The 27,344-nt window shown below is 55.3% G+C and overlaps 6 non-coding genes and 1 pseudogene across 7 annotated transcripts; 3 read left to right on the forward strand and 4 right to left on the reverse strand.

Moving 5' to 3' along the window:
* Positions 1-1,560: 1,560 nt before the first annotated feature.
* TRNAA-UGC (transfer RNA alanine (anticodon UGC)) lies at positions 1,561-1,642 on the reverse strand. Its single transcript has one exon. It is a non-coding gene; the product is annotated as a tRNA-Ser (tRNA).
* Positions 1,643-4,510: 2,868 nt separating this feature from the next.
* On the reverse strand, positions 4,511-4,582 carry TRNAG-UCC (transfer RNA glycine (anticodon UCC)). Its single transcript has one exon. It is a non-coding gene; the product is annotated as a tRNA-Gly (tRNA).
* Positions 4,583-6,327: 1,745 nt separating this feature from the next.
* On the forward strand, positions 6,328-6,401 carry TRNAT-UGU (transfer RNA threonine (anticodon UGU)). The gene has a single exon. It is a non-coding gene; the product is annotated as a tRNA-Thr (tRNA).
* Positions 6,402-10,323: 3,922 nt separating this feature from the next.
* TRNAR-UCU (transfer RNA arginine (anticodon UCU)) lies at positions 10,324-10,428 on the forward strand. The gene is made up of 2 exons: positions 10,324-10,360; positions 10,393-10,428. It is a non-coding gene; the product is annotated as a tRNA-Arg (tRNA).
* Positions 10,429-12,822: 2,394 nt separating this feature from the next.
* TRNAI-UAU (transfer RNA isoleucine (anticodon UAU)) lies at positions 12,823-12,916 on the reverse strand. The gene is made up of 2 exons: positions 12,879-12,916; positions 12,823-12,858 (listed from the first exon to the last, which is right to left on the reverse strand). It is a non-coding gene; the product is annotated as a tRNA-Ile (tRNA).
* A 2,572-nt stretch (positions 12,917-15,488) lies between these two features.
* On the forward strand, positions 15,489-25,569 carry LOC149522563 (zinc finger protein RFP-like; annotated as a pseudogene). The gene is made up of 9 exons (XR_016347367.1): positions 15,489-15,612; positions 17,130-17,667; positions 17,934-18,029; positions 18,751-18,981; positions 19,312-19,334; positions 20,078-20,190; positions 20,926-20,946; positions 21,259-21,285; positions 24,500-25,569. The product of XR_016347367.1 is annotated as a zinc finger protein RFP-like (transcript).
* Positions 25,570-25,767: 198 nt separating this feature from the next.
* On the reverse strand, positions 25,768-25,849 carry TRNAS-CGA (transfer RNA serine (anticodon CGA)). Its single transcript has one exon. It is a non-coding gene; the product is annotated as a tRNA-Ser (tRNA).
* Between the last annotated feature and the right edge of the window lie 1,495 nt (positions 25,850-27,344).

Genomic DNA, 27,344 nt, shown 5'->3' on the forward strand with positions numbered 1-27,344 from the left:
TCTCTGCAGCGCACTGAGGCGCGGAACCCCTGAGCCAGTGACATGAAATATCCATAGTGTGGACGCTCCACTGCTGCTATTTCAAACACACTCCTCCCCAGAGCCACTAAAAATCATTTCCTGGGGCTCCAAATCTACACTGAGCACGTCCCCATTAGATCGCTGGCAGAGGGGCCACTGACAATCAAGAGAACTGACGGGTTTTCTGATGGCGGCAAACCTCTTTCTCTGAGGAAGAAGCCATTTTTCTAAAGAAGCGTTTTCGGGGAAAGGCAAATGTGGACACGGAAGGGGGAGTTCTTTGCAAAGAAGAGGCCTTTGGGAAATAGCACAGGTGCCCTGGTGGCCACTCCAGCCACAGTAATCACAACTGAAATTCAAGACAGCGCCCATCAATGTGGACATTATCATTCCAAAAAGCAGCTCAGTTTTTCAATGCACATTTGCTGTGTAGACGTTCTCTTTCAAAATAAGCATTTCCAGAAGATCTCCTCCAGAGGCCGTATGTTTGCTCCACCCCCATTTTCACTGGCTTGCTTATCTGTGAGCACACAGCCCCCTCACACAGAGACTTGTGGGCCCTGGTGACCAGCCCTCTGTGTCTTTCCTTGTTCCCAGACTCATGGGGTGGCCTGTTCTGTGGGAGCAGATGCTAAAGTGACTCTCGTGCAATTTGAACCTACAGCCTTTACTAGACTAGCCTGGTACCTACTGAGCACTGCAGCGTAGAAATCCAATAAGCTTTTCCTTCTGCCAAAGAACCCCACCTGCTAGATGAGCCCACATCTCCTCTCTGTGTCTGACGGGGAAGGGGTTACAAGTCCCTTAGCCTCCTGGCTGGCTCTGCCTGTGAAAAAAGGAAGATGCCCTGAAGAATGAGGATACCGATCCCACATGCAAAGTGAGCACTGCCCTGCAATTAGACGTTCATTATAGGCCACCCATCTCCCTCCAGAGTCCACAGCATCCCTGCAGCTGCCTCTGGCTCTCCTCTGAAAGGGCCACTAGCGACTCCCTTTGCTGTGGGCTGGTTCCTTCAGCCACTTAGCGTTTGGTGCTAATAGCATTAAGTTGTTGGGCTCAATCCCCTTGGTGAGTTGGTGTTTCTAAGTCTTAGTGGTCTGATCTTCAGTCTAATGCTCTCCCAAATGAGCTGCTTTGCCTGCAACAAGCAGGCCTCTCTGGAAGAGATGGAGGGGGAGGGCGCTAATCAGATTAAGATGATTTGTCAGTGCCAAGCTGTGGCTGAAAACCCTGACATGACGATCAACCACAAGAATAACTGGAGGTTAGCAAAGAGATCCCTGCTACATGTTCCAAAGACAGGGATTGAACCAGGGATTTTCAGACCTTCAGTCTAATGCTCGCCTAACCGAGCTACTTTGACGGCAGCCAGCAGACCTCAGTGGCCTGTGACTCTCTGTCTGGGATGTTTGGCAGCCAGGCTGCATGTCATCATACACTGCCCAGGAAGGCAAGACAAGCATGGAACAGGCATATTCTTCTCAGGGTTTGGGTACCATATTGCCCTAGAAAGGCTTGTGGCCAAAACACACGCCTCACTGTGAGCAGGATTTGAACCTGCACAGGGAAACCCTATTGGATTTCAAATCCAGCACCTTAACCACTCGGCCATCACAGCTCTAAGTAACTCTAGGCCAGGAAAACTGGTAAATAATCTCAGTGCCCAGGCCTGACGTCACCTGACCCACAGAATTCACACAGCAAACCATTTCAATGGTCATGCAGAGGAGTCCTGGGTACTCTGGTCTGAGGCTGCCTTAGAGGTGAGTTGAAGGCGAAACCTCACAAAGGAGATTCCAGGCAGCCAGGCCATGGGGGTCTCTGAAATTGCCCCTGTCCCACCTAGCTGTTGCCAAGGTTGCTCTGTGAGGTCACTGCCTCCCAGCCAATGAGCTGAGGTGCTGTAAAAGTTCCTTGTGATGTCACTGCTGCCTGGCAGGCTTATGACCTGCCCCTGGCCAGCCCCTTGGCATGTGTGAGCTGCTCTCCCTCTGCCCCGTCACTCAGGGCTGGTTCTGGGGCTCAAGCAGGGAACATCAGAGGCTGCTCAGGGGGCCACATTGCTAGGCCAGGGGCCCTCCTGTGGGGCTGTGAGTGTTGCTGTCCCTGCAGTACAGACAGGGCCATAGAGCCTCAGGAGGCTGCAGCGGTGGGAGACACTTCCCTGGTTTCGGGAGGGAGACGAGCTGTCAAGGCCCATGACTTGGAGCCAGCTGCCAAGTCAAAAGCTGATTTTCAGAGGGGTGTGATCAGCTCTTCCTGTGTATCTGGCTTCTTCAAAGGGGCTTCATTAGGAGCTAAAAGTTGAAGAAGGGCCATTTAGAAGGGTGAATTTCTTTCCCTGGAAGTCTTTGCTGTGTGCCACAGTGACCTAATGTACAAGGCACTGGCCTCCTAAATCAGGGATTGTGGGTTCTAGTCCCACCTGGGGTGATAGTTTCCTTTCATTAACAAGGATTTTGCATTTCTCTGAAATGGTTGGCAAGGATGCTCTGCAGTTACTGTCTCCTTCTCTGCAGAAGCTGTCCAGACCCCTCACTAGCTAATGCTGGAGTTAGGTGCGGATCTGGTTGCTGAAACCCCAGGTATTCAAAGTCAGAATGAAGGGGCACATTTTACTCTAGAAGGCCCAGGAGTGACAGCTAGAGGGAGGTGGCTATAGCAGAGCAGGGTCTGTCTGGAGACAAAGAGGAGTCTGAGGATGAGAAGGACCATGAGAGGTAGAGACTCCAGAGCAGTGGGGTGGGTAGGGGGCTAGTTATTTGGTCTGGAAAAAGGACAGAAAATCCACAGGCCCTGAGCATGGTGCGGGCAAGGTCCATGGGGCAGTTTGCCTGGTGGGGTTCGGGGCGTAGAGAAGCTGTGAAACTCTGTGAGTGGATAAGGTCCCTGGCTGAGCTGCACCCCTAACCTTGTGTGTGACTCAAACTGTCCCACGTCCCCTTTTGTGTGTCTGTTGCGCTTCCAGCTTCTTTCCTCAGGCACGTTCATCCGGCAAAGACCCCCCCAGAGATCTTGTATCTTCCTTTGTGCAGCTCAGCTGCAGACACAGCCAGGGCTGGAAGGAAATTGCTGCACTTTGGGAGTCAAAGGTGTTGTCTGGGACCACAGAGCAGTTTCCCCCAACAACTTGAGCGGGGCACCATGGGTTAGCTTGCTTCTTCTAAACACAAGAGCTTGGGTTCAACTCCCAGTGGTGCCTTGTTGCTTCCTTTGCTCACATTTTCCCAGGTCCTTCTGGGACACAGAAGAGGCCTCCCCTGGCCACCCATGGAACTGCTGGGCTGTCCCAGGGCCTGAAAGGGGCTGTGGCTGCTGCTGACAGGGAAGAAGCTGGGAGGTAAGATGCTGATAGCAAGAGATTCCAGCTGCCTCTTTGCCCTGGGTCTCAGTGCACCATGCCAGCCAGCAGCCATCTTGACCATATGTCAAACCAGCTGGACTAGCCAGCCCACATCACAGTGAGTCGCTAGTGGCCCTGTCAGAGAAGAGCCATTGGCAGCTGCAGAGACAGCCCTTCAGCTGCCGGACATGCCTTTCTAAAAGGGCTATTTGTGCGCTGTGTTTGGTTGGCTGGCTAGTAAAGTTGGTTAGTGCATGAAGCTAGTAATACCAAGGTCTTGGGTTCAAGCCCTGTGCTGGCCACAGATATGTTTGTTTTGGTGACTGTTCTCTGCCTCCTTTAGCTGCCTGCTATGGACAGGGAAACAGAAATAGGCACAAGACTGTGAGCTTTTCAGGAAATAGGCCAGAAAACTGGTAAGAGGAAGCTCCAGCCTGCACAGACCCAGGGGCTAAAAGGGCCTTGGCCTGGCCTGCTTTCCCCAATAGCAGGGAAACTCTTCTCTTCCCTCTGTTGTGGGGCCACCTTTGGGCCTGCTGGCTCAGCAGTTTAGAGCTTGATGCTAATAATGCCCAGGTTACGGGTACAAGCCCCATGCAGACCCCACAACAGCCAAATTAGTTTTGTTTGAGCTGCTCCCCACGAAAAGCAGTGAGAGGGAGCCTTTGGCTGTGGGACCCACTTGTGCCTGTTGTTCAGGGTTAAATAAGTTCTCCCCCAGGAGGTCACCTGTTCCCTTCCCACCTTGCATTGGCTGGGAATCAAATCAAGCAAGGGGCAGCAAACGCCAGGCACTGTCATGGTCTGGGCCACAGATAAAGACCCTCTTGGAGCTGTGGTCCCAGGAGGAGTCTCTGCAGGCCCTGCAGTCCATGCGGAGGAATGCCGACATTTTTGGCCAAATGGCCAATGGTCTAGCAAAGAAAGGCCACCTCCCTCCTACCCCCGCATCCTACCAAGTCAGAGCCAAGGTCAAGGAATTGCCGCAGGGGTATGTGAGGGAGGAACCACATTACTGTGCACGCTCTCGGAGAGGATGAAGAGCGGTGAGAGGCAGCCCACAGCTGCAGAACCCATTTGTGCCTGTTTTTTCAGGGTTCAAATAAAAGCTCAGCAAGAAGCTTTGATGCTCCCTCTTTACATTGCATTAGCTGGGAATTGAACCCAGGTCAACTACTTGGAAGGCAGCTATGCTCACCACTATACCACCAATGCCTGCCTGCAAAGTTTCTGGGAAAATCCTACATCTGCCATGAGGCTAGCCAGAGGCGAGAGGGTGCCTGTGTTGTTTGGGTAAAGCAGAACTTCTTGGTTATTAGGCAAAGACCAGAAGTGGATGCCTCGTTATGGGTCCCTGGGCTCTAGGGAAACTCTCAGCTCCTGCAGCCTCTGCCCCTTGCCCAGCACCCCATGGCTCAGCCCTACCGTTGGGGGCTGCCCTGCTCCAGTGTGTGATAGGAGTTGAGTGAGAGGATGGAGCGTCTGGGCCTCCCCCAAAGGTCCATCCATGAAGGGCAGAAATGCTGGGGATATGATGTGGGTCACTCCTTCAGAGGCGCACAGGCCCCCCACCCTGTGTTGGGAGCAAAGGGTCTAGAGAAGTATTGGGGGGAGTTCCTGGTCTTCCTGCTTCAGGATGACAATCTGCTCCTGCAGGCACCAGTGCTGCCAGGTGCTAAGTTCCCAACACTGGGCTGAAAAGTACAACCACTGTCAGGTGTACTCAGTGGTAGTGTTTGAGTGCCGATTGTAGAGGCCGATTGTTCAATCTCAAGTGCCCCCTTAAAAAGTTGATTATCCTAAGTGAAACATTTGCACCTCCAGGTGTGTCAGTCATGGATTTCTATTGTACAGGGATTCTTAAAATGTCAGCAAACCCCTCATGTGTTCTTGTGCCAATGCATGTAAACCAGGCAGACGGGTCCCTCAACTGAAACCAGTTCAAACCTGCTGGGTGTCTGGTTTCTATTCCCATCAACTGAGCAAGGCTGAGATCTGAATGCCCATTGGCTGTTCTGTACAGAAGAACAAGAACCACGTCCAGCTGGAGAGGAATTGCCGTGATCAATCTTCTGGAACTTGATTCAGCCAGTCAAACTAAGACTCACTAAATCAAACCCAGAGGGCACCCACCAGCATCCTGCACTTCTGCTCTTTGCTCCCTTTGGCTTCCTGCTGTGGGGACAAGGCAAAGTTCAACTAAAGGAAGCCGACTCCAGGTACAGATGAATGGATGGTAGGAAAAGCAGACACATTGGTCAGGCACCGCTGGTTTCATGCACACTCAGCCTCACCTACAGCTGGGAGGCAGTTTGCAGTGAGCTGAAAAGAAACTGGCCGACAGAACCAAGGCTCAGGATATTTCTGGGTCCAGATGTGCAAACAGCTGGCAGTCAAGCTTGTTGTCCTTGTTAGGGGTGTGACCAAAACACAGGCCTCAGTGTGAGCAAGATTCAACCCTGCACAGGGAAAAGCTTTTGGATTTTTAAGCCAACTCGTTAACCACTTGGCCATCATTACTGTAAGAGACCATTCTCCTGTACTTATATGAGAACAAAAAAATTGTGACTTGCTCGCTGGCCAATTCGGATTGCTATAGGACAAAGGAATTCTCCCTTAATTCTGTGCCCTCAGGAAGGGACAGACCCAAGGAGGCCAGGCCCCCACCTGGGGTCGCCAACCCAAACTGTGAGACCCAAGGGCTTACAGTCCAGACGATTAGTGTTTGCTGCACTTTTCCCTTCCCCCAGCAATTCTAAATCTCAAGGCCAACTCTACAGTCCCAGTGGCTGGGGGAGATGTGCATGTTAGAGCCTCTGCCCACTGAGCTGTAGCTTTCTGTTCCCAGGGAGCCAGACACTGCCAGGGCTGGAGGGAAATGGGGATTGGCTGCACTTTGGGAGTCAAAGGTGTTGTCTGGGACCATAGAATAGAACAGTTTTAGGTACTGGACTGCAGAGGGCACCATGGCTTAGCTGGCTAAAGCACCTGTCTTGTAAACAGGCGGTCCTGGGTTCAACTCCCAGTGGTGCCTTGCTGTGGCCTTTGTTCACCTTTTCCTATGTCCTTCTGGGACACAGAAGAGGCCTCCCCTGGCCACCCATGGAACTGCTGGTTCAGGGTGGCTGGTTAGGGAGAAGGAAACCAGAAACCTGGAGCGGGTGCAGAGGTGACTGGCACTGGCCAGGCAGGGCTCTGACTCCCACTGTAAGTCCCTGGGTACCACACATGGGCCAGTGAGTCCTTCTCCATGGTCGTCCCAGTGCTCTGGGTGCGAGAGACGTGCCTGTAACTCCCTGCTGGGAGCGTGGGCCCTGCCCTGCCTGGTGAGGGAGGGGACAAACACAGGCTGGTTGACAGGGGCTCTGACACTCCAGCATCGGGGTTGTCCAGCCCATCAGACGGATTTAAACCAGGCCGGTCGGAGCCTCCTGCGCTCGCCAAGGGGGATTCTGCACTTGCTGCCTTGGGAGCCAGGGTCACATTGCAGAGCTCCCCCAGGGATGTCCCATGGCACCACCAGCCCAGCCCCAGCCTCTCTCCCTGCCCTCAGCAACGTGGCTGCGTTTTATCCTTCCCCTTCAGTGACAACTGCCCATTCCCCACCAGCCCCAGATCCTGTGGGACCTGCTCCCTTCCCCACGAGCAGTGAGCGCCAGTGCGACTCCCTGCTGAGGCTGCAGCTGTGGGAACAAGCCCCTGGCTTTGTGATGGAGACGAGATGTCAACGTGTTGAGTTTCACCCATGGCTAGTGTGGGGTGACCCACACTTTGGGGGCAGCTGGAGATGCCTCCTAAGCGCTGGTTTTCAGAGGGGTGTGATCAGCCCCCCCTGTGTTTCTGGCTCCTTCCAACGGCTTGAATCTGGCACCTAAAAATTGAGGAATGTGCATTTGGAAGAGGGAATTTCTGTCTCTGTTCTCTTTAGTGTGCCCCAGCAGCTTAATGGACAAAGCAATGGCTTCTTAAACCAGGGATTATGGATTCAAGTCCCACCTGGGTTGACAGTTGTGATGTTTCCTGGTAGGTGTAGAGTCTATTTGGCTTCCTCTTTGCCATGTTACCTGTGAGATGTTTCAACACTGGGCAAGTGTCCCCTGGAACTGCCATTTCCCCCCAGACAGGACCCCTCAGGAGCAGACAGTGACACTGGTGTTAGGCGCAGACAGGAGGAGAGTGTTTGCTAAAAGCTGAGCTGTGCACAGTGAGGTCACTTGCAGAGATGCAGGCGCTGGCGTCTCTGTATGCGCCTTGGCACCTGTTACCCATTGGTACCCGCCACCTCCCACCCCCTGCCAGCACCCAGACAGAAGGCCAGTGCACATGGAGCCAGCGACCATAGCAAGGGAGGCAGCTGCAGCACAATTCCAGGCCTGGGGCACATTGAACAATTGTTTGAAATATTTTTAAAACAAAAAAATATGAAAAACTTTAGGCTCCGTCTACACTGCAGGGTTCTTGACCAAGAACGGTTTTGGGCAAGAGTTCTTGTGCAAGAGCTCATCCACACGGCTGTGTGCTTTAGCCCTAAAAGCAAGGCAGGATAGCTCAGTTATTTGAACGTTAGTTTGCTAAGCTCAGGGTTATGAATTCAATCCTTGAGATAACCATTTAGTTATCTGGGGCATATCTGCCAAGGATGGTTCTTGGAGCTTCCATAAGTGCAAGGACAGAACTACCTGACCTCTCAAGGCTCCTTCCAGCTCTATGAGATGGTGTATCTCCTTATAAAGAGAATTGTGGACACTCTCTTGTGTAAGAAAGCTCTAGCCATAGGGGTTTCTGGCGCAAGAAATCCCTCTTGCCTGTGCACACTGCCTTCTTGTGCAAGAGGGCTTATTCGTTATGGGGAGAGGAATAACTCTTGTGCAAGAAGCCATCTTTTCTAATGGTTTACTGTATATTTTCTTGTGCAAGAATGCACATGCAGGGTAAACACTCCGCTAGTTTTTGCATAAGAACGGCCATTCTTGTGCAAAAAGCTTGCAGTGTGAAAAACCTCACACCAACAAGTGCACCCCAGGAGATCCCATTGAGATATGAACTCACATTGCAGGTTTCTAAGTCCTGAATGATGATTCCAAAATAGCTTATTTCGAACTAGCACGTCTACACTGCAGGGAAACCTCAGAATAGTCTGAGCCAGGCTCCCCATTGTGGATGAGCTGTCTCGATTTAGAGCCCTGGGAAGAATAACTCAGAATGGCCCCAGGGAGGGGCTAGTTCAAACTAGCAGCAGTGGCGCAGCTACACAGGCCTTATTTTGAAATAGCTAAGTGACAGGGCAGAGGGGGAGCAGCTCACACATGCCAAGTGGCTGGCCAGGGGCAGGACATGAGCCTGCAAGGCAGCAGTGACATCACAAGGAACTTTTTCAGCACCTCAGCTCATTGGCTGGGAGGCAGTGACCTCACAGAGGGTCCATGACAACAGCCAGGTGGGACAGGCTACAGGGCTGGGGCATCTCAGAGACCCCCATGGCCTGGCTGCCTGGAATCTCCTTTGTGAGGCTTCCCCTTGAGGGCAGAAGGGATTGAGGGTCCCAGCTGGGAGTGTCTCTGTGGAGATTTCCCCTTTCCCCAGGCTGCAGTGGGAGGGGCTGGGGCAGGCAGGGGTACAGGAGGGGCTGCCACTGAACTGAAGAGAGATCTGGGAGAAGCAAGAGGAAGGGCTGCAAACACCTGATGAGAATGGGATTTGAACCCCTGCATGCAGGGCACAATAGATTAGCAGTCCACCACCTTAACCACTCGGCCACCTCATCTGATTTATTGGGATTTCTTACCAATTACCCAAAGCTGTCACTGCCAGGAACCTTTGTGCCACTCGCAGGCTGGCCAGGGACACCCAGGACTGGAAGGTTTTGACTTTTCACAATGTTCCGTGGGCTGTTGTACAAAGCTCAGTGCTGGTAACAAACCCAAACACCCCCTGGCTACATCTACCCTGCAGGCTTCTTACACAAGAACTGTTTTGTGCAAGAGTTCTTGTGCAAAATGTCTTGTGCAAGAGCACGTGCACACTGCCATGTGCTTTTGCACAAGAATGTCCGTGGCAGTATGCACACTCTCTTGTGCAAGAAATCTCTGATGGCCATTTTAGCCATAGGGATTTCTTGCAAAAAAAACCCTGTTGCCCATTCATACTACCTTCTTGTGCAAGAGCTCTTGCACAAGAGGGTTTATTCCTCATGGGGAGATGAATAACTCTTGCCCAGGAAGCCCTCTTTTCCTACGTTTTGCCGTAAATTTAATTGCTCAAGAACGCGCGTGCAGTGTAGATTCTCCTCAAGTTTTTGCACAAGAACGGCCGTTCTTGAGCAAGATGCCTGCAGTGTAGATGTAGCCCCTGGGTGCCCAGAGAGGGGCTGTCTAGTCACAGTCTGGCTCGGCACGCGCTCTGCTATGGGAAGATGTCCACGGAGCAGGCAGATGGCAGCGGCACACGGCTCTGGTGGGCCCAGCATCCCAGAGGAGCGTTTCCGATATGAGTGTTTACAGACAGTGTCCGTCTCTGGTCTGATTTCACAGTGTGGTGAGACACTGGCACCCACAGCAGCATGGATGGGGTGGCTGGCGGGAGTGGCTGGCGGGCGGCTGGTAGGAGCAGTGGCAAGTGGCCGATGGAGTGGGTGATCCTCATTTGCATATCTAATTAGCCACCATTGTTGTGGAAGAGGTTCTTGCGCCAGAAGAAGCATCTACACAGCCCCTTCTTTCGCAAGAAAAACTCTCTTGCGCAATGCTGCTACGCTTAGCCTCATTTGCATATTTCTGGTGCAAGAACCTGGCAGCGTAGATGTAGCCCAATTGTTTTCACTGTCGGGGGCTCAGTGGCCCCCTCCCTCTTCCTACTTGCTCTCCCAAAAGAGACAGACCTGGCTCCCCTTTCTTTTCCCCCAGCAATTGCCATGCTGCAAAGCAGATATCAGAGACAGCAAAGCCAGCATTCTAGGAGGCTCTGTGGCGCAATGGAAAGCGTGTTGGACTTCTAAGCTTTGGTGCTCACTGTGACCTAGGCCAGTCATTCAAAGGTTGTGGGTTCAAATCCCACCAGAGTCACTTTAGCTGCTTCCTCATTTCCAGAGCAGCTTTTACAGAACAGGAAATCCTTAGGCTGACACCAGGATGGGCTTTAGTCCAGACAGTTCCCAGGAGACCACAGCGAGGGTGGAGGCAAGGGCTGCTCTGAAAGGCTGCAGGTGCCACCAGACCCTTTCGTCCCTCCATGTCTCCTACCAGTGCTGTGCAACACTCAAGCTATGTCTACACACACTGTTCTTCTGAAAAAGCTAGGCAAATTGTGAACCCTAGTTTGCATAGCTTTTTCTGGAAGAAGCTTTTCCAACATTTGGCCTGTTTACACTGGGCCAAATGTGGGAAAAAAAACTTTTTTTGTAACATCCCTTCTTCTTCATAAAATGAGGTTCACAGAGGCACCAAAAAGGCACGTCTGCTCTTCCAAAAAAAAATCAGCAGCTGTGTTCTCTGGACTAAAGCGTCATCTCTGTAGTGTAAACAGAGCCCTGATGTAACATCTTATTTTAAGTGTAGGTGCAGCATAGAGGGTTGACTCAGAGTCCTTAGTGCTGCCTCTTAGACCATGGGACCTACAGAAGACACCTGTGACTCAGCTGGGCCAAACTGGAGCCCTGGCCCAGGCCCACTGGGACCAGCTTTGCTTGTTTTCCGTACACCCAGAGCCCCCTTCTTCTCCTGGGTTGCAAGGAGCCTCCCTGGGATGCCCTGAGACAGGCACAGGACTCTGCCTCCCCACAGCCAGCCCCACCCCACAGGCTTTGGCAGAACAAGGGGGGGGGGGAGGTCTCTGCTCACCCTACTGATTCCCTCTGAGACGTTGAGCTTTTGTCCTGCCCCCCTCAGCTTGGCCTCCCTCCTCTGCCCCATTCCTGCCTCACTTCCTCCTTGGGCAAGTCACACAAGGGAAGCAGCAGGAGGAGCCGGCCCCATACGCCAGCTTCCGAGGGCAGGGGAGGCTGAGACAGAAGTGTCCATCAGGTGCCTGGCCTGACCCATCTGGCTTCCCCAGGCTGGCACCAAGGGGCATTCTCAGCTGATGTCACCCCCCGCCCCGTCGCATGTGAGTTGGGCTTCTCCCAGGCAGGAGGAGCTGCACTTACCCGGGCACCCAGGGGAGCAGCAATAAGAGAACACCCTGTGTTTGTGCCTGGTTTTGAACCAAGAACATTTTGCATGTCAGGCAAATGTGATAAGCACTACACAAAAACACACAACTGTTCTTTAAAGAATGGAACTTGTCTGACTGTTCTGTTCCTGGCTCTTTCCAACACCCTGCTCTGCCGGGGAGGGGAATGCACCTTGTGAACACTCCACCTCTTGTTCTCATGGAAGCGACTAACCCGAGCTGCCAGCTCCTCGTTTCCTCACCAGCCCCTTGAGATTTGTAGCTCAAAGCTGGAGCTGCTGTGGAAGGAGGTGAAGCTACAGAAGCTGACAGGGGACAATCAGCAGGCGGAGGGTTATTTTTTCTCCTCCCTGGGCTGATGTGGCTAGAACTGAGGAGAAGAAAATCCTCTTCCCTTCTCCTCAGAAGATGGAAATTGCAGTTGGTTCTCTCTCTGGTTCTACTAAAGCTGGACCCCAAGACTAGACTTTTTCTTTCTAAAAGCCTGGTGAAAACTGAGAGCCAATTGCTTGCAGACTGAGAATGTGAGTTAAAGAAGGGCATCACCCAGCACGGGGCTTGAACCCATGACCCTGAGATTAAGAGTCTCGTGCTCTACCGACTGAGCTAGCCAGGTTCTGTACAAGAAGTTTCCTAATATCCCATCACAGCATAACAGGAGCCAAGTGTTCTCCACTGCCTGACTTAAGGCTCGCTCTTGCCCCTAATGTGGGGTTCTGCTCTGTGAGGAGGTTTGAGCTCAAACCCCACTCCCAACACACCCACTTCTTTCCCCACAAGGAACGGCTCCATTTCCATCTCTCCAGGGACAGGAGAAGGGCTCTGGCCTGTTCTCTGCAAAATGCTCAGCCTGTTTCATTTTCTGCAGGAACTAGTGGGATCCATGCGCCCTGTTCCCCAGTCAGAGGTGTGTGTCCTCTTCCCCCCTTTCCACAGACACAGCAGCCAGGGGGTTGTGCACCTGCAGTGGCCCCTTCCTACGTGGCCGGGAAGAAAGCAGCTTGGACTGACGGGCGAGTCTCACTTGTTGATCAGACTCCCAGGGCCTGAGCTCTGGGGCCAGCCCGGGGCGGGAGGGAGAGGGGGTGTGAAGAAATTCCAGGGGAGGGGGAAGAGGTGACCCAGTCCTCCCCCAATCAATATTTTTCTTTTTTGCTAAAACAAGTTTTGCTTCTATTTTTTGGGGGGGGGGTTGCGTGAGGGTTTTCAAAAATCAAAAAGGGGGGGAGTGATGCTGAAAAGTTTGGGAACCACTGCAAGGGGACAACCCAGCAGGGTCTCAAAAGGAGTGCTCCAGGTGAGGTTTGAACTCACAACCTCAGCATGTCTTGTACAAGTACTGCCTTATAAGTACTGTGCGCTAACCCATTGCGCCACTGGAGCAGATATTTGAAGTGCTTCTTCAAAGTCCTTACAGTGACAATATCAAGACGCACAACGTGGAGTTGAAGTTTCTGCCTGTGCCCTTGTTCTTTCTTTTCACAGGCAGAGCCAGGGGGCTCCGCACATCCAGAGACCCCTCCCTCTTCCTCTCTGGTCTCTGAAATAACCCACCCTAGTGGAGCACAAAGCTGCTGGAGGCCAGAGCACTAGAGATGAGTTGCACGTGGGTTAGTGCTCCCTTTGCACGTGAGAGGTAGCAGGATTCACTCCCATCTTCTCCCACCTGCTCAGTGGGGCTCAGGGGTTGGCCCCTTTCCTGCTGCCCCAACTCTCATTCCCACAATGCACTTTGTGCAGGGACCGATGGTCATGGTCAAGGCGTGTGGCTGGGAGCCAGGACCCTTCCCAAAGTATACAAGTCCCCCGCCCCCGTTCTGCTCACACTCTCTGGCTGCCTCCAGCATGGGCTGAGCTCAGGGGTCAGATGGGCGACCTGCCCTGCAGCTGTGATGGCATCAGGCGCCTGACCACAAGTCTGCTCACGAAGCTCTAATGGGCCTCAGACAAGCAAAACCCCCCTTAGTGAACCTCAGGGCAAGGAAGCCGAAAAGCCTGGAGCACAAGGACCTCCCAGCAACCACCCCAGCCCGTCCCACTGAGATTTAAACTCAGAGTGGAGAATTCAGAGTCATTAGTGCTGCCCCTTACACCTGGGACCTAGACAGAAGGCCTGGGGTAGACACCTGGGACACACAGTTCTCAGACTGGCCTCTGCTCTCCTGGCTTCCCTCCAGCTGCTTCATCTCTCAGGACTCTCTGGCTACGTCTACACGGCACATTTAATTTGGAATAAGCTATTCTGGAACAATTTATTTGAAATTAGCACGTCTACACTGCAGGGAATCCTCAAAATGAGTCCAAGGAGCTTCCCTAATGTAGACGTGCTACCTTGATTTAGAGCCCCAGGTTGAATAACTTAGAATGGCCCTGGGGAGGGGCTATTTTGAAACAGCCGAAGTAGTGCATGTACACAGGCCTCATTTTGAAATAGCTATTTCAGAATAGGCATTTTTCTGCATACAGTGAGGTCTACAGAAGTTGGAATCAGCCATCCGTTATTTCAGTTATTTCAAACTAACGGAATTGCTGTGTAGACTCTTGCCTTGTTATTTTGGAATAACGGCCATTGTTCCAAAAGAACTTTTCCATGTGGACAGAACCTCTGTCCTGCCCCAGTTCTGCTGCTTTTAGGAAAACTCCTTGTTAGGACCAGTCACAATCTAGGGTCAGTGAGGGTCCATCTCAGCTGAGATGTGTGTTACACAAAAGCCACTTCTCAATACTGGCTGTAGATGCCGCTCTTGCATGGAGGTGTAGATCAGTAGCAGAATGTTTGACTACAGATCAAGTGGTCCCTGGTTCAAACCCAAGTGCCGCCTGTGAGAGTGTTGACTTAATGAAGACATTCACCTTTCCTGGATTTCCATTGTATGTGAACTGTTTAAATCTGTGGTCACCAACAGGTTGATGGCAAGGCCTTGAGCAGTGGCTTGCAAGGTGTCCTGTCTGCCCTGCCCCTGTTTCCCTCTCACCCCCAAGAAGCTCCACTACTTCCCTCCAGTGGAAATGGAGGCAGTGTGGGCTTCCTGGGGATGGACAGAAGTCCTACAGCTCAGTGCCACTGTGGGAGATTCCAGAAGTGCCCTGGCTGCTCTGCTGGGTGTACTGCAGGAGGAGGGAGTATGGGCTCCCTGCACTGCACAGGAGGGGGGAGTCAGCCCTGCAGGAGGCTTCCTGGGGTTGGGGGGTTGGCCCCAGGGCGGGCAGGCAGGCGCTGGTTTCCCTGGGGGGAGAATCCTGGGAGATGCAGGGGACTCGCTGGCTCCCCAGCTGCAGAGCTCTGTCCCCACAGCATGTATCATTGTAAATGCTTCATTGTAGATTTAAATAGCACTAATAAAACAGACCATTTATGTCATAGCTAGGAACACGTGATTTTAATGGCATGTTTGGCAGAATTTAAAAATAAACTGTCAGAGTGTGTCAGTGGGGGCTGGGGACAGCAAGTGACGGACAGGAGGAGAAGAGAGGGGGCGGGGCTTTGAGGAAGGGGCGGGGCGCTGGATCTTCGCCTGTTCGGGGTGGGGAGGCGGCAAAACCTCCCCACGCTGCCCCGCAGCGATGTATCTGCCCCGCCCCCATCTGACACGTCATCTGCTGCGCCCGCCCACTTCACCTCAGCGCCTCCGAGTCCTCCTGCCCCGCCCCCCCCTCTCCTGCTCGGCGCTGACCGGAAACCGAACCAGGCGCGCGGCGAGTAACGGCCCCAACGGCTCCTTCAGAATTCGCGCCACAGAGTCAGACGCCCAGGCGGGCGGGGCAGGGAGCGGCGGGCGGGACGCACTGAAAACCCGGCCGGCGCGCGGCAGAAGAAGGGGGAGAGGGGTCGGACCGCGCGTGCGCAGCGGGTCAGTGACTCCGGTCTGGGATCCGCGCCCGGGCTTAGCTCTGACCCGGAGCTGCCTGGCCCCGCCCCCGCCTCGCGCGATTGGGCGCCCGGGCCGGGCGGCAGCTGCGAATGCAGGGGGCGGGGCCGGGGCCGCGTGTCACGACGCGGGGGGTTCCGCACGTGCCGCGGAGCCGGAGCGGGGGTGCTGCTGCGAGTTCGGCCCAACGGGGCCTTTCCCCGGGGTGAGGTCCGTGGTCTGACCGGGGGGGGCAAAGCGGGTCACAGCCCGTGTCGGAAGGGAGCAGCTGGGGGGGGGGGGCACAGAGCGAGTCTGCTACCTGGGGGGCTGTGTCTGAGCAAGGGGGGCAGCCGCCCCCTGGGGCCCATGGGCCTGAGCTTGTGGGGCCCGAGGGGAGGGGAACACGAGGGCCTGGAGCAGGGTCTGTGGCCGCTCTGGGTCCTGCCCTGGGGTGGGGGGGCCCTTATCACCCCCATTCTCCACCCCACCTGGGGCAGTAGAACACCCTGCTGGGGGGAGGGGCACCCCTGACTTAGCCGCTGGGGGACACTGGTCCCCAAATGGGACCCTGGCTCTGATGATCGTTAATGACGGGGCGAGTCACGTGCCTCAGCAGCACCCCAGTATTATTGGGGGCAAAGGGGGAACAGAATTTGATTGTGAAACATGAGTGGTAAATGGGAGGGGGATTAATCCCACTGCCCCTTCAGGGTCCCTCCCCAGTCCCCACTCGCTGTAGGGGACACAATCCTTCAGCTCTTGCCTACGCCTATAAACGGGAGCAGCACTGGCTTCTGGGTGCCTTAAGAAACGTCTGGCCCTGTAGCATCTGAGAGACTAGCAAAAAATCTGGAGTGTCATTGTTGCATAAATTGCAAGGTTTCGTCCCCTTGGAGGCTAGTCTGATTTACCCCAAGAAGAGAGTCACACTTTCAGGCTGGGTCCAACTCAAGTTTATTGGTTGCAACCAAGGTACGGCTAAGGAACTCAATGTTCAAAGCAGAGCCGACGACCAACATCTCATAGGCAGGGGTTCTTATAGGGTTAACATCCTTTCTGGTTTAGGTGCCTTAACATGATAGGTTACTTCATTTTTGACGTTTAGCATTCCTATAGGTCAGGTTAATTTTCCAAATGAGGTTAAATACAGTGCCTACTTGCTGACTTTGCGGTTACAGCTGTGTTACATTCATTCACTTTTGCTGAACAATGGGCAAGCCATACTTCCCTTTTTCCTTTCCTGCTTGAGCCGGTCACAAGTTTAAAGGATGTGGAATCTATCCATATCTCTACTTAACAGAAGACTGGTTTCACCTCCCCTCGTCTCCTTATTATAAGTTATTACTTGTGACAGGCCTTGACCTTTGTCATGTCTTACTCCTACACAAATAGCAAATATATCTAAGCATTAGCAATGTATGTATATTGTACGTGCCCCTCATAGGGGAGTCAATGGCTCCAGGGGATTTAACTTCCCTTTTACACATCATCATGAGCTTCCGTGGCACAGCCCACTGCCTCAGACGGCAAACATGGAGCGGTGGGCGGTGCCCATGAAAACTTGTTGGTTTTTAAGCTTCTTTTAGTTACAGACTAACACGGCTCCCCCAGAGACTTTTAACCAGGCAAGGTTCTGTGTGTCTGAAACTGCCTGGGAGTTTTCTTAGGTAGCTTGGTGCTTGTTTGGGGCATTTCTGAGGGTCTGACTTCTGTGGCGGTTTTTTAATTTCTGCATTTCCATCCAGCAATTGTGATTGGCTCTGAGTTGTACAACCTGCTTAGAAAAAAATAAAGCAGCTTGAACAGGCTACGCTGCTTCCTCTGATCGGGAAACAAAACCAACCCGCAGGGCGGGGTTGCAGAGGGGCCATGGCTTCCGGGAACCTGGCCAGGAGCTTCCAGGGTGAGGTGACATGTCACGTCTGCCTGGAGTATTTCACAGACCCGGTGTCTATTGAGTGTGGGCACAACTTCTGCCGGGCCTGCCTCAGTCGGTGCTGGGGGGAGTCGGAGCCCAACTTCTGCCCCCAATGCAGAGAGACCATCCCACACAGACACCTGCGGCCAAACTACCAGCTGGGGAACCTCGTGGAGCTGGTGAAACGCCTGCAGCTCCCAGCGGGGCCAGTGCCCGAGGGGCAACCAGAGTGCGAGAGGCACCAGGAGGCCCTGAAGCTCTTCTGCCAAGAGGATCAAGCCCCCATCTGTGTGGTGTGCGACAGGTCCCGGGCTCACCGCGCGCACACGGTGGTGCCCATCAAGGAGGCTGCCCAAGAGTGCAAGGTAGGGACCAGACTTACAGGGGCAATTTCTCTGCAGCGCCAGAGCCCCCTGCGTGTTCTGACCTGCCCTGGGTAGAGCCAGGGCCTGCCCGGGAACACAACCCAGCCACATGGAGCTGGGCCAGGCCCAGCAGCGCTGCTGGGCAGTTACCAAGGGCTGGAGGGGGGGGGCCTGCTCCCCCAGCCTCACTGCTCTGTGGCGCTGTTCTCGCTGGGCACGAGCCAATGGCTCCAAGCAGCCCCCAGCACCGCTGTCTGTGTTTGCAGGAGCAAATCCTGAGCTGCCTGCAGCGTCTGCGGGAGGAGAGAGACGCGCTCCGGGGCCTGGAATCCGACTGGGCCGAGGAGAGCGAGAGGCTCCTGGTAGGTGCACGGCCCTGCCCAGCCGCTTTGCATGGTGGGGGAGGAGCAGTGACAGCATCAGGCGGGTCTCTGTGCTGGCTGGTGTCTGGGTCCTTCAGAAGGTTAAAGGGTTTCCATGGTTAATGCAGGGACACAGCTCAGGGTCACTTCAGTGTGGGGCGGCCTCCGCTCACAGCTACCTGGTATAAATCAAGAGTAACCCCACTGGGGTTTAGGTCAGGCTCCTCTGTTACCCTGGTGCTAGTTCCCACTGGAGTCGGTGGGGTTCGGGTCAGACTCTTGGGGGACGCTGGTGTTAGTTCCAACTGAGGTCAGTGAGTTCACCCCAGGCTTCCTGCAAGCACCCTCTGGCTCTGCCTCTCTCCCGTGAGGGGCAGCGATGAGGCCTGTCAAACTGCTGCATGTGCCCAGCTGTGGCAGGGTCAGGCTGAGGGGAGATCTGTGCTGACCCCCAGGTGTGAGTGTCAGACACCCCAGGGATGCCAGCGGCTGGTTTGGGCCCCATTTCCCAAGGCCCGGGCTGCACCTCAGTCTGTTGGTGCAGTGAGGGGGGTTGGGGTGATTTTTGGTGACACTTTTGCCCTGGGACAAGCCCTGGGCGAGACCCAGCCAACCTGGCAAAGACACGGAGTGAAACGCTCTGCGCAGCCCGGACAAGGCCCTGCCACTTCGCACAGCCCCACTCACCCGCGTCCCGGCCCCGCCTGCTCTGCGCCCCCAGAGGCAGACGGACGTGGAGCGGCAGCTGGTGGGCTGGGAGTGCGAGCAGCTTTGGAAGTTCCTGGCGGAGCGAGAGCGCCTCCTGCTGGCCCGGCTGGGAGAGCTGGACAAGGAGATTGGGAGGAGGAGGGAGGAACACGCCGCCCGCCTGGGCGAGGACATTTCCCAGCTCAGCGCCCTGATCTTGGAGCTGGAGGAGAAGTGTCGGCAGCCGGCGCTGGAATTGCTGCAGGTGAGACGGGGTCAGACATGCTCGGAGCCCAGTCACTGGGGGCTCACAGGGTAACTCAGGGTAGAGAGCAGGGCCCGGGGCAGCTGCAGGGCCAGGGCTGCAGAGATGCAGGAGTTTGGCCCATTGGGAAGGCTGGTGAAAAAGTGGACCTGGCCCCCCTGCAAAGCAGCTGATGTAAAAGGGGCTCGGCTCCCCCTAGCACAGCCCTTCAGTGGGTCTCCCACCTGGGGGAGCAGCCTGCGGAGTGGGGGAGCAGCGTGACCCCTCTGGGGCAGGGAGCCAGGCTGGGCCATGGGCACTGACTCTCTGCTCTGCCTCCTTCCCCTCTAGGGTGTGAAAAGCGCCGTGAGCAGGTACGTCCGGGCTCCATCTGCCCCTCACCCCCGTCATGCTGGGAGCAGGCTCAGAGCACAGGCTGTGAATCCAGCCACAGCCCCCCACCATGGGCCTGTCTCACCCTCTGAACCCTGCCCCCTCTGTACCCACCGCCCGGGGTGCCACTGCCACTGTGCGAGTGTGAGGCACGCTGGGAGGGTACTGCCCCCAAAGTTCTGGGCTGGGGAACCCTCCCTGGGGGCTGCGCTGGCTCAGGGGAATATTAATAGAGCTGAGGCTGGTCACCCCAAGGTCCCAGCTGGGACCTGCCCCCAGCTTTGGCGTAGCTCGTGGGGGGAAGGGGGAGCTGTGGGGAAAGAGCTGAATGTCCCAGGCTAGGCCTTGGGGGGAGTGTCCCCATCCCAGAGCCCCCACTCCATGGGGAGTGACCAGGCCCCTGGGGGCTGAGCGGAGAAGCTGAGGAGCAGCTGGGTCTGGAGAACGGGCCCCTCTCTCAGCCATGGGAGCTGCCCAGCCAGGCCTCTTTGGGGCACATGGGCTGGGCCGGGTGTGCGGGAGCTGGGCCTGGTGTTGCCTGGGCTGTTTTCCCTCTGGCTGGAGAGAGGCCCCAGGCCAGGCACAGCAGGAAAAACTCCCTGGGCAGCCGAGGTAAGGGCCCTGTGAGCTCTGCCTGTGGCCCAGCCCCCACCTGCTCCCCTGTCTGGCTTGGGGGGAGGGGGAGCTGAGGTGGGAGACCAATAACGCCCTCATGTCTCTGCAGAGGCGAGGAGGCGACGTCGCCGCATCCAGCGCCCAAGTGCCCGGAGCTGGAGCGGAGAATCCGGGACTTCCCAAGAGAGAACAGTCTCCAGGGGGCCGTGACGGGATTCCTGGGTACGGGGCGGCGCTGCTGGGGGCTCCTCTCTCTCTATGCGGGTGTGGGGAGGGGCGTGGAAAGGCCCAGCTGGGTCCCTGAGGCCCCAGGGTCTGCTCCTGGGGGGCTGGCGGGTTCCTGAGCCTGGAGGCTGCTTTGAGCAGAACGGCAGGATCCCAGAGGGATGTGGATGGTGGAGAACAGGGGCAGGCGGTGAAGGTGCCTCCCCCGCTGCCCCAGTCCCTGCGGCCGCCCTCTCCTGCTGCCAAGCAAAGGGTCCCCCAGCCCAGCCTGCGCGGGCCGAGGGGCAGGGGGAGGTTTCTGGGGATGCTGGGAGCTGGTTGCCGTGGGAGACGTTGTCACAGACTCGGGGCCCGAGTCCCAGCTCCCTGGACGTTTGTGGAGCCTCCCTGGCTGACACCAGACGTGCCTGGGCCCGGTGTCTGAACCCCTTGGGCCAGATGCTCAGAGCTGGGCAGGTGCCCGGCAAGTCACACGGGCCTGGCGGGAGTTTCAGCAGCCCCAGAGCAGCTGGGCCCGTAACTCCCACTGGTGCCCATAGGAGTTGGGCACCTCCCCTGTTCTTGTGCGTGTGAAATCCCAGGGGCTGCGTGGCTGGGGGTGGAAACATCTGAGAGAAGCTGGTTCCGGGGCCTTGCTCCCCAGGACCCTCTGGCAGCGCGGGGCAGAGCTGGGCTGTGAGCCCTGGGCACGGCCCCCTCCCCCCCACTGATGGGTTTTCTCTTCCCCTCCAGGGGCGCTGGCTGCAGAGAGAGGTGATGATCCCGGGTGCTGCCCTAGGACCGGGCACAGCAGCTGCTGGGAGCCTGTTCCCCCGCCCGGAGCAACCCCTGGGCTGGGCGGGCGCGCGAGGATCGGCGCGGTGAGGGGGGCACAGGCAAGGAGCGTGGGACAGAGCAGCCGAGGGGAGACAGAGGATGTGGGACCTTGCTCTGTGGAGCCAGGGCAGAGCTGGGGGCGGCGGGAGGAGTTGGGACATCCCTGCTCCTGCTCCGGGGGCTCTGCAGTGGGAATTCTCACCTCTCTCTCTCTCTCTCTCTCTCTCTCTCTCTCTCTGCTTGTTCCAGGACTCAGGCAAGCCCGAGGATTCGCAGGTAACTGTCCTTGCACTGGTGTCAGTGACTCCAGCTCCTGCCCTGGGGAGAGACTGGCTCACCCACCCTTTCCCCCTCCAGCACCATGCCTGTGCCCTAGGCCTGGGAGATGATCCCGGCCCTTGGGGGAGCAGTAACCCCAGATCCTTGGGCCCACTCCTGTGCAGAGACCCCAGAGGCAGGGGCTGGGAGCCACACCCTGCTGGCAAAGCTGGAGCCCGGGGAGCAGCTGGGGGGTGTTATGGAGCTGGGTTGTGGCTCCAGATCTAAGGCCAGGAGACGCTTCCCACCTTAACCCTGCTCATCCCCCCGCCCCACCTCACAGCCTGGGGCAGGGAACCGCTTCCTGGCAGGGTCCTCTCAGCACGCTGCAGCCTGGGGAGAAAACTCCAGGCGTGTCCAGCCAGTGGGGCTGGGCCCAGGGCAAATCCAGGGTCTGGCTTTGGGCCCCAATTCCTGTTTAAACACAATGGCTATGTCAATACTGCATTGTTTTGTGCAAGAAATATGCAAATGAGGCAAAGCATGGAATATTGCCATGCATCATTTGCATAATTAATTAGGCTCCATTTTTGCACCAGAGGTTTTTGTGCAAAAAGGCACCGTCTACACCGCTCCTTTTTGCACAAAAGTCTCTTGTACAAAAAGCGGCCGCTCATTAATTATGCAAACGAGGTGCAGCAATATTTCATGCTTCCACTTGATGGCTCCTGTGGTGTCTTCCAGCTCTATAATTCTATGACAGGGCAGGGATCACTAGACGATTCCCTCTGGCTGCTCCAGGCACTGCAGTGGCAGGAGGCAGGACACTGGGCAGAGGGACCAGGGGTCTGGCCCAATATGGCTGTTTTGCATAAAAATTCATTATAAAAATAAAAAGTTGAAGAGAAACTCCCCCAGACACTGGCCCGTTGAGCTAGCGATGATGTTAACGCAATGCCCCTGGCAAATAGTGAATTTTCAAAGTCTTGGCCTCCTAGGAAACGTGTTTTTCTACCAGGTTCCCAGGCACAAAGCAGGGTGCTGGAGCGAAGTCACTGACACAGTCCCACAGAGCCATGTTCTGGCTGCTGCTGTTTCTGTGCCACCATTCCCTCTACTGATCCATCCCCAATGGCCCGACCCTGGCACCTTCTGCTGCCCCCCGCCCCTCCCCCCCAATGACCTTGTCCTGTCCCTTGAGGTTCCACCAGCTCTGGGCGATGGCAGCTCTGAGTGGGGAACCTTGCGGCTAAGGCAGGCCGGGCTGCCTCCTCCCCACATACGGAGCGTCCAGGGCTGAGCCCTGCTGGGGACAGTGACTGCAGCTCCAGCTGTCACTGACCCAAGCCAAAGGCTCAGTCTGGCCTGGGCAGCTCTGTCTCTGCATGGGAGAGAGGGGCAGGCAAACCGGGCCTGTGGGGCCAGCAAACCCCTGGGCCACCCGCCCTCTGTTCACCAGTACCCAGCAAACCCCTCCTCCCCAGCGCAGGGCGACTGGGGCGGGTCAGTGCTTAATGTGTCACCGGAGAGGTGCCGGGCTCCAGCATTTTTGTTACTTTCCCAGCTGATGCAGCAAGAACACAAGGGCCGGGGCTGGAAACCGCCAGGCCCTGAGGTCTCAGAGGGGACCAAGTTAGTCTATTCTAAAAAACCCATGAGTGGTCCTGTAGCAGCTGAGAAACCCCCAACAAATCTATTTGTTAGTCCAGCATTTCTCAAACTGTGGGTCCCGAGGCCCTGGGGGGTCACGAACAACTTGGGGGGGGGGGGTCGCAGTATCACAAGTTTGAGAACCTGTTAGTCTGTGGGCGCTGCAGGACTTTGTAAGCCCGCTGGGGCTGGGAACTGATGAGCACAGAGGGGCCTAGCACAGATTCGGTGCTGAGGGTCCCTCCCCCAGGCAGGCCCAGCCCAGCCCAGCCCAGCCCTGCCCTGCTGCTACCTGTCACTCAGACACTAAAAGGGTCCCGACATTTCCTGACCTCACATGGCACCTCAGTGGTTTGTGCCCAGCCCCAGGCAGAACAGATCCCCAGGCAGCCCAGCTCTGTGGGCCGGGCCCCAGGCAGGGCAGGCGTGTCCCTGGCAATGTAGGTTGGAGCTGCCGCCTCCCCCACCTGGTTCCTCCCAAGCTGTTGGAGGGGCTCACTCGGGCCCTGATGACACACTAGTGCCGTGGTCACCAATCAGTAGATCGCGAGCTACCGGTAGATCTCAGGGGCTCTAAGAGTAGCTCTTGAGCCCTCTCAACTGCGCACCTGCACAGTACATTTACATTAGATTTCCTCATGTAATGTAGGCGGGGCTTCAAGGAAGGGGCGGGGCAGTAGATCTTCGCCTGTTCTGAGACTTAAAAAGTGATCTTGGGTGTAAAAAGGTCGGAGACCACTGCACTAGTGGGTTGGCCGGAGCAGCCCCATTCACACTGGCACAGACAGCAGCTGGGAGAGCTCGTCTGGGCCCTGCTGTCACACCCACCCTGCGCGCTCAGGGGAAATTCAGGAGCCACCCAGCAGATTAGCAGAACGTTCATATGGCCACAGCCTGTGTTTCCTGGGTGTGCCTCAATGCACATGATAAAATTTATTCCGCACATGGCTAGGAACAGCTGGAGGGAGCACTGGTGTACACCCCCCGCGGTCCTAGCGAAATCCCGGCTAGAACCTGCCCCTCCCTTCAGCCCCTCGGTTTTCATAGTGCCTGTTCCTCTTGCCCCCATGGCCTCCCTTCTGCTCCTCTAATCTTCCCCCACCCCCACTGACACCTTTCCACCTGCCCCATTGCTGCCAGCCCATCTGCTCCTCCTCAGTCTCTCATTTTTCACCCCTCCCCTGGTACCTCTCTAGGCCCCTGGCACCCACCCTTCCCTTCCCACCCACTGAGAATCAAACCTGTCACCGTCACCACCCCCATTTGTCCTGGTGCCTTCCCCATCCGTGTCCTCTGGCATTTTTCTCCCCCCCCCCCCCCACACGCTGCCCCTTGGTGCTTCCCCTTTCTCCTCCTGCCCCACCTCCCTTCCCTCACCCCTCCTGCCTGCCCCCTCCCCTCACACTCCCTCCACCTTCTGCCCCCTGGCCCTGCATCCCTCTAGCCCTTGGGACCAGCCCCTCTTGTCACTGCTCCTCTGCCTCCTTGAGGCCCCTCTCTGCTTTCACCTCTATCAGAATCACAGAACTGGCAGGGACCTCGAGAGTCATCGAGGCCCCTGGCTCTGTGACTCTCTCCCCAGTGGATGTGACACTGGATCCAGACACGGCTCATTCCAAACTCGTCCTGTCTGAGGATCGGAAAAGTGTGAGACACGAAGACACGCGCCAGGATCTGCCCGACACCCCCGAGAGATTTGATAGTTACCCTGAAGTGCTGGGCGCCGAGGGGTTCGTGGGTGGGAGGCGTTACTGGGAGGTGGAGGTGGGAGACAAGACCGAGTGGACTGTGGGGGTCTGCAGGGAATCTGTGAGCAGGAAGGGGAAGTTCCCATTCTCACCTAAGAATGGATACTGGCTCATGTGGCTGAGGAACGGGGCATACAAGGCCGGCACCTCCCCCAGCACCCTCCTCCCCGTGAGCGCCAGGCCCAGCCGGGTGGGGGTTTTTCTGGACTACGAGGCGGGCGAGGTCTCGTTTTACAATGTGACTTACAGGTCCCATCTCTTCACCTTTGCCGGCACCTTTTCTGGGACGCTGCGCCCCTATTTCTACACTGGGGGCACCAACGTGACTCCCCTGACCATCTGCCCGGTGCCGGCCCAGGCCGGAGGGAATCCCTGCCCCTGACAGTGACCCTGCGGCACCGACAGGCCCCTCCCAGCGCTGCTGTTCCTTTCCCCAGTGATGGGAGCCAGTTACTGCAGGTACCTGAACATTTTGTGCCAACCGGTCGCTGCCCCTTTCCCTTTGCAACTGGAGCCTCCAGTGGAAAACTGGACAACTGGCAGCCCAGCCCAGGCCGGGTGAATGGGACCCCCTGGCTGGAAAGAACCCAGGCTGCCTTTCCCCCCTTCCCCAGGTTTGCTCCACCCCAGCACAGGGTGAAACTGGTACGAAATGCGGCCAGACAGTGGGTGGGGTTTGCTGCCCCACCTGGCCCCCTCCCCTGCCCCAGGGGGAGCAGATGGTGGGGGAGGGAGAAGGGGATTTTCACTCCTGTCAGAATTTTTTAACGCTGTGACATCTCAATGTCAAATATGATGGAAAAAAATGGATGCTAATTAGAAACTGTTGTAACAAGGTGTCTGTGCAGGAACCTTTCCCTTTACAGTTCACCAGCTTTTTATTAAACTATTTTTAGAAATGGAATGATTGACCTTTATTCTTCCCTCACGTCGATATCGACGTTTGACGTGTTTACATTTGTATACAGCACTTCAAGCAATCCAAAACATTTCTCCAAACTCAATTCATTATGGCATTGTCAGACTGTTCAGTGACAATGTCCATGTGTCATAACCAGCACGGCCACACACATTGGAAGGGGTATGGCCAAAACACAGGCCTCGCTGTGAGCAGGATTTGAACCTGCACAGGGAAACCATATTGGATTTCAAGTCCAACACCTTAACCACTCGGCCATCACAGCTGCATGTACTGGGGGGGACCAGGGAAACTGGTAAATAATTCCAGTGCACAGTCCTAACATCACCTGCTATAGAATTCACACAGCAAACCATTTCAACAGCTGTGCAGAGGAGTAACTAATTGACCATTCATTTCCAGTTGGAAATAGGTCAATGGAGGGATGATAGGAGTTGCTATAGAGAACTTTCTGGGTGTCTGGCTGGTGAGTCTTGCCCACATGCTCAGGGTTTAGCTGATCGCCATATTTGGGGTCAGGAAGGAATTTTCCTCCAGGGTAGATTGGCAGAGGCCCTGGAGGTTTTTCGCCTTCCTCTGTAGCATTGGGCACAGATCACAGCTGAAGGACTCTCTGCATGTTGGGGCCTTCAAAGTATTGGAAGGCTTCAATATCTGAGACATAGGTGAGAGGATTATTCTAAGAGGGGTGGGTGAGATTCTGTGGCCTGCACTGTGCAGGGGGTCAGACTAGATGATCATAATGGTCCCTTCTGACCTTAAAGTCTATGAGTCTATGAGTCCTGGCTGTTCTCGTCTTAGGCTGCCTTGGAGGTGAGTTCTGCTTCAAGGTCTTCTCTCCTCTTCCTTTCCCTTCTCTTCTCCCCTTTTCCTTCTTGCTGGTCTCCTTCTTGGACCCCAGTTTATATAGAGAAACTCAATACTGCTTAGTTCTTCCTTAACCAATTATTTTAGTATAATTTCACTAACCAAACATAACATACTGTAACAGAATTACCTAACCACTCATACCCCACCGCCTTAGCTGATTTACACCTAGCAAAATCAATTATACAGCAGACAGAAACAGATCCAAGCCAGACAGTGATCACACAGACAAACAACAGGAACATGAGGACAAGAATCATAGAATGCCCATTGCACAACCACAACTATTGGTAAGCAGTCTTTTGCCAGACAAAATGCTGTTAAGTTTTCTCTACTCACTGTGAGATCTGTTTCCTGCCTGGTGACAGTGGGTGCCACTAGGATAAGTGACCCCCCCTCCAGCCTTGTGTAGCACTATTTAAATGACATATAGCTGGAATATGAGCATGTGACCCTAGGCTTTACAACTAATTGCTGCTGCTCTTCAGTCTGGCTGCAGAAGAAGGCTTCAGTTTAGACCTACTGAATACCTACAGGCCTTCCAATAGGGTTACAGAAAAACCACATTGCTACATAGGACCTTTACAAGCCAAAGATAGCAGGATCCACAAGCACAGACAAATGGAGGTAAATACAACTGCGAAGGGATTCACACCCTTCATCTTTTGATCCAAAATCAGACACCTTATTCTTTAGGGCACACACTCTTGTGTCGGCTACGATTGGACTTCCTGAAATGTGTAAGTAGGGAGTAGTCTCCCTAGTCCATCAGGTTTTATTTTCCTTTTTTGGGGGTTTAGAAATCACATCTGAGCTGGTGAATTATTCTTATTGTGTGTAACTAAGGATTGCAGCCCAGGGATTTTTCCTGAATCTATGTTACCACCTAGGCT

The sequence above is a fragment of the Pelodiscus sinensis genome, chromosome 19 (assembly GCF_052426305.1).
Source record: "Pelodiscus sinensis isolate ZL-2025 chromosome 19, ASM5242630v1, whole genome shotgun sequence".
Taxonomy (NCBI): Eukaryota; Metazoa; Chordata; order Testudines; family Trionychidae; genus Pelodiscus; species Pelodiscus sinensis.